The 10,889-nt window shown below is 41.4% G+C and overlaps 1 long non-coding RNA gene across 1 annotated transcript; it reads right to left on the minus strand.

Moving 5' to 3' along the window:
* Positions 1-1,175: 1,175 nt before the first annotated feature.
* Positions 1,176-9,850, minus strand: LOC121142794. Its single transcript, XR_005879900.1, has 3 exons — positions 9,671-9,850; positions 8,585-8,660; positions 1,176-1,464 (listed from the first exon to the last, which is right to left on the minus strand). It is a non-coding gene; the product is annotated as an uncharacterized LOC121142794 (long non-coding RNA).
* Positions 9,851-10,889: the final 1,039 nt, after the last annotated feature.

Raw genomic sequence — 10,889 nt, forward strand, 5'->3', positions numbered from 1 at the left:
CCCACTCACCTCCACCCCTGAAACCCGTCTCACACTGTTGCTGAGGCTGCCTCCAACTCTTAGTATTCCTGTCTCACACATACTAGGATTGCAGGTATGAACCACCATCCCTGGCTCAGTTGGATTTGTCAGTTCTATAATCTTTAAGAACCCTTGTCCTGGTTTAAACAAACTTTGGAGAAATTTTTTATGAGTTAAAACTGAGCATGTCCTAGTGAATTTAATGACACAATGGCTAAGAGAAGGGCAGTTCTCAACCAAATGACTTAGAAAGTTCCTCATCTAAAAGGTGGGAAGGTATGAGCTCAGGACCTTCTCCCCATAGTCTATGTTCCACCTTCTCAATGGATCTGTCCTGTCCATATATGCCAGCATGTAAAGGCATCCTCTCCTCACCCTTCTTAGTAGAATTTTATACAAATAGACATCCTAAACCACAGTGTCTCAGTCTGTAGAGCAGGCTGCCCTGGGACTAACTATGTTGACCTGGCTGGCCTCAAGTCCTAGTCTTACAAGCATATAATTCCAGCACACCTGGCCTCAACATTTTTTTAACCATTTGACCATGCTCTATACTGAACTGGACTGAGTCATTTGTGTGCCTTATAGAGTCTTTTTAAACAAGATGTGTTAGTATTCAAGCATCTGTACTGGCCTGGCCCTTGGGGTTCTGACAGGATATACCCTCAGCTGCAGCCACTAAGAGCACCACCTATGCAAGTTCACTATGTTCCCTTTTAAAAGGGCCCTGCCCACCTCTTGTCTTCCCTCTTTTTCTCTTTCTCTCTTTCTCTCTTTCTCTCTTCTACCACTCTTGTCCCCAGGAACTAATCTCTGCCCAACTCTCTGCCCCCTTTTCTGCCCCTTCTCTCTCCTCTCCAATAAACCTCCAATGTGAGTCCTGTTGTATGGCATGACTTCTCTTCATGGCATTTGTTTAATTCAACAAGATGCATTCAAACTATAGTGTTTGGAACTGGACTAAACCTAAAAATTGAGTACCATATCCCTTCATTTCCAGATGGAGAAAAAGTCTACTGGGGATGTGACTTATCTAGGTGCCCATAGCAATGCAAAGAGTGGTCTCCCCACTTCCAGGTCTCTCCACACATTCTGACTCAGGAACTCCTCAGGTACTTCTACAAATAAATAAAGGATTCACTCCTTAGCTCTCATTTAAGTTAAGAAGTATAGTAACCCTGCTTTATAGTTACCAAGAGTTTGGTGTATAAATGGTCTTCCACCTCCTTTAAGACACCATTGAATATTTACAAATGTTGGAATCTGCCCCACATCTCGATAATGTAATGGTAAAAATAGATTTGACCCCATTTAAGACTTAATCATGAGACTGCAGAGATGAACCATCAGTAAGAACCATATGGTGATTCACAAACATTCACAGCTGCTGCCATATCTTCAGAGATCCAATGCCCTCTTCTGACTTCTTCAAGTAGGGTATGCCTGTGGTGTACACACATACATGCAGAGAAAACACAGACATAAAAGTAAAATACATTAATTAAAAAACTTTTAGTCAGAGCCTCCTGAGGCCTGGTGACTACACATGGGGGAACCTGTCTCAGTGGACCAGCCCATCCAGAGTCTGTCAGCATCAAGGTGCTAGTCCCACCTTCACCCACGGGAGGAGTTAAGCATCAGCCTGTTTCTGGATGCCTTTCTGTGCCCTACTTGGAGTCTCCTGAGGTCTGGGGACTGAGGGGGGAACCCCTCCCAGTGGATCAGCCCATCCAGAGTCTGCCAACATTGTGGTACTAATCCTGACTCCACCTATGGGAGGAGGCAAGCAGGTGGGCCTGTTTCTGACCTGACTTCCAGGGGAACCTGCACACAGGGGAACCCATCCTGGAAGAACAGCCCATCCAGAGTCTGCCAACTTTATGATACTAGTCCCACCTCCACTCACAAGAAGAGGAGAGCCATCGAAGTATTAGACCTGCTTGCACCCACCGGAAGAGAACCTTGGTCATGTACCCACCAGGAGAGGGAGAGACCCAACTAGTACCCACTGGAAGAAGGGATGAGAAAATGACAGTATAAGAACACAATCAACATCAGAAAGATCAATATGACTCCTCCAGAGTCTAGGGACTCCACACCAGCAAGACCTGAACATCCCAACACAAATGAAGCAGGAAAGAATGACTCTAAAAGCAACTTTATGAAGGTGCTAGAGATCCTCAAAGAGGTAATGAGAAAATCCTTAAAGAAATGGAAGAAAAAAACAAAAAAAAGTCAAGAAATGGAGGAAAAGGCAAACCAAAAATTGCAAGAAACAATTCAAACAGTGCAAGGCTTGAAAGCTGAAATAGAGACAATAAAAAAAACACACAGTCTGTGGGAATGCTGTAAATAGGAAAGCTGGGTAAACAATCAGGAACTACAGATGCAAGCATAACCAACAGAAAAAAGAGATGAAAGAGAGAATCTCAGGTGTTGAAGATACACTAGGAGAAATAGATTCATCAACAAAAGAAAATCTTAAGTCCAACAAATCCCTAACACAAAATATCCAGGAAATATGGGACACCATGAAAAGACCAAACCTAAGAATAATAGATGTAGAAAAAGGTGAAGAAACCCACCCCAAAGGTGCAGAAAACATATTCAACAAAATCATAGAAGAAAACTTTCCCTACCTAAAGAAAGACATGCCAAAGAAAGTGCAAGACGCTTATAGAATATCAAATAGAGTGAACCACGAAAAAATTCTCCTCATCTCATGATAATCAAAACACCAAACATACAGAATAAAGAAAGAATATTGAGAACAGCAAAGGAAAAAGACCAAGTAACATATAAAGGCAAACCTATCAGATTACATCTGATTTCTCCATGGAAACTCTGAAAGCCAGAAGGTCCTAGATTGATATTCCACCAATACTAAGAGACCACAGATGCCAGTCCAGATTACCATAACCATCAAAGAAACAAGCAGGTATAGCAATCCTAATATTTAACAAATTAGACTTTAAACTAAAATCAATCAAAAGAGATGAAGAAGGTCATTTCATATTCATCAGAGGAGAAATCCATCAAGATGAAGTCTCAATTCTGAACATCTATGCTCCAAATACAAAGGCATCCACATTCATAAAAGAAACATTACTAAAACCCAAATCATACATAAAACCTCACACAGTTATATTGGAAGACTTAAACACCCCAGTCTCACCACTAGACAGGACCACCAGACAGAAACTTAAAAAGAAACAAAGGAACTAACAGAAGTTATGACCTAATTGCGTTTAACAGACATCTATAGAACATTCCATCCAAACACAAAAGAATACATCTTCTTCTCAGTGCCACATGGAACCTTCTCTAAAGTCCACCACGTACTCAACAATATAGCAATCCTCAACAGGTACAAAAAATTGTAATAACTCCCTGTATCTTATCAGACCACCATGCTTTAAATTTAGAATTAAACAACAACACAAATTGTAGAAAGACTACAACCTCATGGAAATTGAACAATGTGCAATTGCACCATTCCTGAGTCAAAGAAGAAATAAAAAAAGAAGTTAAAGACTTCCTAGAATTCAATGAGAACGAAGACACAACATACCCAAACTTATGGGACACTTTGAAAGCAGTACTAAGGGAAAAGTTCAGAACACCAGGTGCCCATATAGAGAAACTAATAATCACACTAGAGAATTAACAGCACAAATGAAAGCTCTAGAACAAAAAGAAGCAAACTCATCCTGGAGGAATAGATGCCAGGAAATAATCAAACTGAGGTCTGAAATCAATAAAGTATTAACTAGGAAAACAATACAAAGAATCAATGTAACAAAGAGTTGGTTATTCGAGAAAATCAACAAGATAGACAAACCTTTATCCAAACTAACCAAAATACAGAGAGAAAACATGCAAATTAACAAAATCAGAAATGAAAAGGGGGACATAACAACGTACACTGAGGAAATCCAGAGAATCTTTAAGTTATACTTTGAAAACCTGTACTCCATAAAATTTGAAAATTTAAAGGAAATGGACAATTTTCTGGATAGATACCACTTGTCAAAATTAAACCAAGAACAGATAAGCAATTTAAATAGATCTATAACTCCTAAGGAACTAGGAGCAGTCATCAAAAGTCTCCCAACCAAAAAAAAAAGAGAAAAAAAAAGCCCAGGGCCAGATGGCTTCAGTGCAGAATTCTACCAGAAATTCAAAAAACAGCTTATACCAATTCTTCTCAAAGTATTCCATACAATAGAAGCAGAAGGGTCATTGCCAAACTCTTTTGACAAGGCTACAATTACCTTGGTACCCAAGTCACACAAAGACACAACTAAGAAAGAGAACTATAGACCATAAATATCCCTCATGAACATTGATGCAAAACTACTCAACAAAATACTGACAAATCGAATCCAAGAACACATCAGTAAAGCCATTCACCATGATCAAGGAGGCTTCATTCCAGGGATGCAGGGACGGTTCAACATACAAAAATCTATCAATGTAATCCACCATATAAACAAACTGCAAAAGAAAAACCACATGATCATCTTACTAGATGCTGAAGAAGCCTTTGACAAAATCCAGCACCCCTTCATGGCAAAGGTCCTGGAGAGATCAGGGATAACAGGAACACACCTGAACATAATAAAAGCAATATACAGTAAACCAACATCCAACATCAAACTAACTCAAGAGAAACTCAATGCGATTCCTCTAAAATCAGGAACAAGACAAGGCTGCCTCTCTCTCCATAGCTCTTCAATATTGTACTTGAAGTTCTAGCTAGAGCAATAAGACAACAAAAAGAGATCAAGGGGATACAAATTGGAAAAGAAGAAGTCAAACTTTCACTATTTTCAGGTCATACAATAGCTTATATAAGTGACGCAAAAAACTACCAGGGAACTCCTAGAGCTGATAAACACCTTCAGCAAAGTGACAGGATGCACTAAAAAAAACTCAGTAGGCCTACTATATATAGACGATAAATGGGCTGAAAAAAATCAGAGAAATATCACCCTTTACAATTTCCACAAGCAATATAAAATACCTTGGGGTAACACTAACTAAACAAGTGAAAGACCTGCATAGGAAGAACTTTGAGTTTTTAAAGAAAGAAATTAAAGTAGATGCCAGAAAATGGAAAGATCTCCCATGCTCTTGGATAGGTAGGATCAAAATAGTAAAATGCCAATCTTACCAAAAGCAATCTACAGATTCAATGCAATCTCCATCAAAATACTGGCACAACTCTTCACAGACCTTGAAAGAACAATAATCAACTTTATTTGGAAAACAAAAGACCCAGGAGAGCCAAAACAACCCTGTATGATAAAGGAACTTCCAGAGGCAACACCATCTCTAACTTCAAGCTCTATTGTAGAACTATAGTCCTGAAAACAACTTGGTATTGGCACATAAGTAGACAGGTAGATCGATGGAATCTAATTGAAAACACTGATATTAACCGGCATACCAACAAACACCTGTTTTTGACAAAGAAGCTAAAATTATATCATGGAAAAAAGAAAGCATCTTCAACAAATGGTGCTGGCATAACTGGATGCTGGCTTATAGAAGATTGCAGATAGATCCATATCTATCACCATGTACAAAACTTAAGTCCAAATGGATCAAAGATCTCAACATAAATCCAGCCACACTGAACATCTTAGAAGAGAAAATGGGAGGTACCCTTGAACAAATTGGTGCAGGAGACCACTTCCTGAACATAACACCAGTAGCACAGACACTGTGATCGACAATTAATAAATGGGACCTCCTGAAACTGAGAAGCTTCTGTAAGACAAAGGACACAGTCAACAAGACAGAATGGCAGTCCACAGAATGGGAAAAGATATTCACCAATCCCACATCTGACAGAGGGCTGATTTCCAAAATATAAAAAAAGTCAAGAAGCTAGTCACCAAAACACCAAATAATCCAATTAAAAAGTGTGTACAGAATTAAATAGGAAATTCTCGATAGAGGAATCTAAAATGGCTGAAAGACACTTAAGAAAGTGCTCAACATCCTTAGCCATCAGGGAAATGCAAATCAAAACAACTCTGAGATACCATCTTGCTCCTGTCAGAATGACTAAAATCAAAAACACCAATGACAGTTTAGGCTGTAGAGGATGTAGAGAAATGGAAATAGTCCTCCACTGCAGGTGGGAATGCAAACTTGTACAGCCACTTTGGAGATCAGTATGGCTTTTCCTCAGGAAAATGGGATTCAGTGTACCACAAGATCGAACATTTCCACTCTTAGGCATATACCCAAAAGAGGCACATTCATACAACAAGAACATCTGTTCCACTATGTTCATAGTAGCATTATTTGTAATAGCTAGAACCTGGAAGCAACCTAGATGCCCCTCAACTGAAGAAAAGATAAAGAAAATGCGGTACATTTATACAATGGAGTACTACTTAGCAGAAGAATAAATGAAATCTTGGAATTCACAGGCTAATGGATGGAACTAGAAGAAACCATCCTGAGTGAGGTAACCCAGTCACAAAAAGACAAACATGGTATGTACTCACTCATATATGGATTTTAGACATAGAGCAAAAGATTGCCAACCTACAATCCACACTGCCAGAGAAGCAAGGAAACAAGGAAGACCTTAAGAGAGACGTGGTCCCCCAGAGAAGGGGAAAGGGACAAGATCTCCTGAGCTAATTGGGAACATGGGGGAAAGGGAGACGGAGTTAGGAGAAAGAGAAGGGGAGAAGAGGAGGGCATGAGGGAGCTGGAAGATCGAGTCAGGGGAAGAATAAAAGAGAGCAAGAAAAGAGATACCATAATAGAGGGGACCATTATAGGTTTAAAGAGAAATCTGGCACTAGGGAAATATCCAGAGATCTACAAGGATGTTCCCAACTAACAATCGAATCAATAGTGGAGAGGTTACCCTAAATAGCCTTCCCCTATAATGAGATTGATGACTACGTTATATGCCATCCTAGAGACTTCATTCAGTAGCTGATGGAAGCAGAAGCAGAAACCCACAGCTAAACACTGAGCTGAACTCCTGGAATCCAGTTGCAGAGAGGGAGGAGTGATGAGCAAAAGGGTCAAAACCATGCTGGAGAAACCCACAGAAACAGCTGACCTGAACAAGGGGGAGCTTGTGGACCCCAGGCTGATAGCTGGGGAACCAGCATAGGACCAGTTCTGACCCCCTGAACATGGATGTCAGTTAAAAGGCCTGGGCAGTCTATGGGGCCTCTGGTAGTGTATCAGTATTTATCCCTAGTATAAGAATGGAACCCATTCTCCACAGAGGGATGCTCTCTCATCCTAGACACACAGAAGAGGGCCTAGGCTCTGCTCAAATGATATGACAGGCTCTGAATATTTCCCCATGGAAGTCCTCACTTCCATGGGGAGCAGAAAGGGGATGGGATAGGGGGCTGGTGGGGTGGAGGGGAGGAGGGGAGGGAGAAGGAACTGGGATTAACACATAAAAAAGCTTGTTTCTAATTTGAATTTTAAAAAATAAAAAAACCTCTTAATTAAAATTTAAAGACAATGTAGAAGAGGAGGCAGAAAGATTGTAAGAGCCATACGTGGGAGACCCCGGGAAGCAGCACCTTTGAGACACACCAGGGCTGAAACACGCATGCACTGGAGGAAACCGTGAGAGCATGCACAAGACCCACACATGCTCAAGCCGGACAGAAGCCTAGCAGGGAGAAGGGAACATGAGGTTCAAGTCCTGTCCCAAGCAAGAAGCAATCTGTTACTGATAGCTGCTGGGAAAGGGGAAATCAGTTTCCCCAGGGTAGTGACACTGGGGAAATCAACCACGTTCCCGGGCAGGCCTCCTGCTCAGGAGCAGTGGACTGCAAAACTGCAAAACTGCCTCTGTGTTTTGTTTGGTTTCCTGAGTGTGTGTACTTTATTTTGCTGTGGTTTGGGTGCTCTTTTGTTTTGTGGACTTTTTTTTTTTGGTCTCTTTAGTTTTGTTTTGTTTGAGGGTGGTTTACTTTTGGAAGGGGAAGAAAAAACATGAAGTTGGGTGGGCAGGGAGAGGGGGAGGATCTGAGAGGACTGGGTGGGGAGGAATATGAGATATATACATATATATATATGCATATATGTTGCATGAGGTTCCCAAAGAACAAATAAATTAAAAACTGTCCAGGACTGGGGGTATGACTCAATAGCTAATCACTACTTAGCATGTACCAGGCCCTTCGTTAAATCCCTAGAAACACAAAATTTGACCAGTTAAAGGAAAATTCCAGATACTCCTTTAAGTGGGGGACATGAGGGCAAGTTACCTGTTCTTTGTGTCAACTAAAACAGGACCAAAAAGAATAGGGCCTACCTAAGCCAAGGTGGGTTGTGTTAGATATCAAGAACTCCTCCCATTTCTCTAGATTGGAGCTTTGGTAAAGTTTCAAAAACAGTTAAGTGTTTTCTTTTATAGAGATTCATAGTAAAGGTGGGGCCTGCTTGAGTTCTGGCATGGATGACATCCAGTAAAGAAACAGACATCCTCCTGTGTGAGCTTGATACTAGAAACTAGGACCAGAAATGGGAAGGTCAGCAACTAAGAGCTCGGTACCTATACCTGGAGCATAATCCAGATGGCAGATGCTGTGACTAGGACCACCTCGTCCTCCTATGGGGCAGCAGGAAAGGATGATCTAGGAGGGAAGGCAGAGGTGAGACAGTAAGGACTTGATGATGTCATTTTCCTGATGCAGTCTAAACCCTTGGGGAGAAAGGTGTGATGTAAATACCAGCTTAGTCAGAATGATTTAGAGGTTTGTCTCTTCATATCACTTTCTCTGCTTCAACATGCTGAATATAGCCTCTTCTAGGAAAAATGAGCCAAGGCCACTTGAGAGATGGCTTTGGATTGTGACCCAGAAGACCTTGGGAAGAATCTTTCACTTTCATCATTTACCATTGCACACCCCAGGGTGAAGACTGAATTGGTCCTCAGGGGCACCGTGTTGCCAGATTTCCTGTCCCCAAGTCTTTTATCTCTCTCTTAATCTCTGAATCACTCTGAATCTCAATGAAAAGTTGTACTCAGAAATCACATCAGGATGACCATCAGCTAAGGGTGACCAGCCATGGTCACCAAAGATGGGACACTTAAGCTGGTCTGGTGGATCTAACTTAAGTGGGGTAAGAAGGTGGAAAGAGTCCTCGACAACACAGGGCAGTGGGGACTAGAATGTGAGTGCAAGATGGGAAAATGCTAGAATCCCACAGAGAGAGGAAAGTCCTGCAGGGATGTAGCTTATCCAGGTATGTAAGACCCATTCCCTGATTCAGCACTTGCATGTTTCAAGCCTAGTGCTTTGGTGTTAGGCTAAGAACAAGTGCATAAATAGGATGACCTCAGAGACCTCACAAACCTAAAGAGCCTCAGCATGTATTGCTTGCCCTCAGAGAACCTTCTTCCAGAATAAGCTTGTCACTGAATAAAGTGCTGAACATAAGGGCTCAAGCAAAGAAGTCAAACTAAGAAGAGCCACAGACTAGCCACAAAAGCTCCACCCTCTTCCTGGGTAACAATCATGCCCTGAACATTGAATCATGTGGGGCTATCTGGGCCATCCATGGTCCATCATATTTATCACCCTGTCCACTATAAGCAGGACTTCCTTTATCATAAACAAATGTGGGTCAGGCTTGAAGTTACCATCACTGCTCATTCCACAGCCTCTTAATTCAGCTCTTTCCATCATCAGTTCCCTTCTTCGATCTGACTTGTTGCACATTTTTGCGTGTATTTTTTCTCTCCTATCAGGACTGGCGGTTGAACATCAGCCTTAGATATGTGACCTTGATTCTTTCAGAAGGGTGGAGAGGTGTGGAGAAACTGCAGGAGACAGGGAAGGGAAAGTCATGTTCAGAATATATTATATAACTCTAACTTTATTTTCAATTTTAAAAAATTAATCTCATTTAATCGTCATGAGTAATTTCTTAGATATTTGAGCCCCCTTTAGTATCATTTACTAATGAATTCATTTAAAAATTGGGATGACAGTGTGACTGGGTGACAGACTTCTTTGTTATCATGGTCAAGACCCTGGGTTTCATGTCCAGTACTGCCAATAAATAATTACTCATTAAGCACAGCACGCTTGGTATCCATCTCTCAAAAATCTATACTTGCTTTGGGACAACATTCAAAAAAGAAGGTCAGGGAAGATTGGTGGGTCCAGAAACAGACCATGGCTGGGAATCCTGACCCTGACTGTTGACAATCAGAGGGGAATCCTCTTTCTCATTTCAGGCTTCCCATCTGTAAAATGGAATGGGCAATTCATGCTCCCTCTGTCTCATTGAGTTGTTGTGAGGCTCAGTAACAATTATAAATGAGCAGGAGCATTCTGCACTGTAAAATTCCACAGAAACTTGAGTCAGATGCAACATGGTGTAGTGGAAAAACACTGAACTCAAAGTAAGAAGTTGAGTAGGGGACCAAGGGCAGAATCTACAACTTGCTTCCCCTGGGACTTTGAACAAGACATGTAACCTTAGTTTCCTTATCTATAAAATAAAAAGACTTGTTGTAAAAAACCAAGGTATAACACATAAAAGCATCAATCATTGGCTCCTGGTCACCAAGCAGATCTTTGCATCAGAAGAGGGGAGAGTAAGGAAGACTGAGAACCAAAAAGAGACTGCAATATCAGGGAGCCACTTGGTCTGAGCAGGCTTGAAGGGTCTGCCAGACATCATGAGAAATGTGGATGGGGCAAGGAGAGGGGAATGACAAAGACGGAGTTTGGGCTCCAAAGAGTCATTTATGGCCACCAGTGATTTCGGAGCCAAATAAAACCATGCAATGATCCCTAATGTTCCCTGTGGGAAGTGGCTCAGGAGTCTGGAAACCTACAGAGGCTAACTGG

Source organism: Mesocricetus auratus, unplaced genomic scaffold (genome assembly GCF_017639785.1).
Source record: "Mesocricetus auratus isolate SY011 unplaced genomic scaffold, BCM_Maur_2.0 Super-Scaffold_100010, whole genome shotgun sequence".
Classification (NCBI taxonomy): Eukaryota; Metazoa; Chordata; class Mammalia; order Rodentia; family Cricetidae; genus Mesocricetus; species Mesocricetus auratus.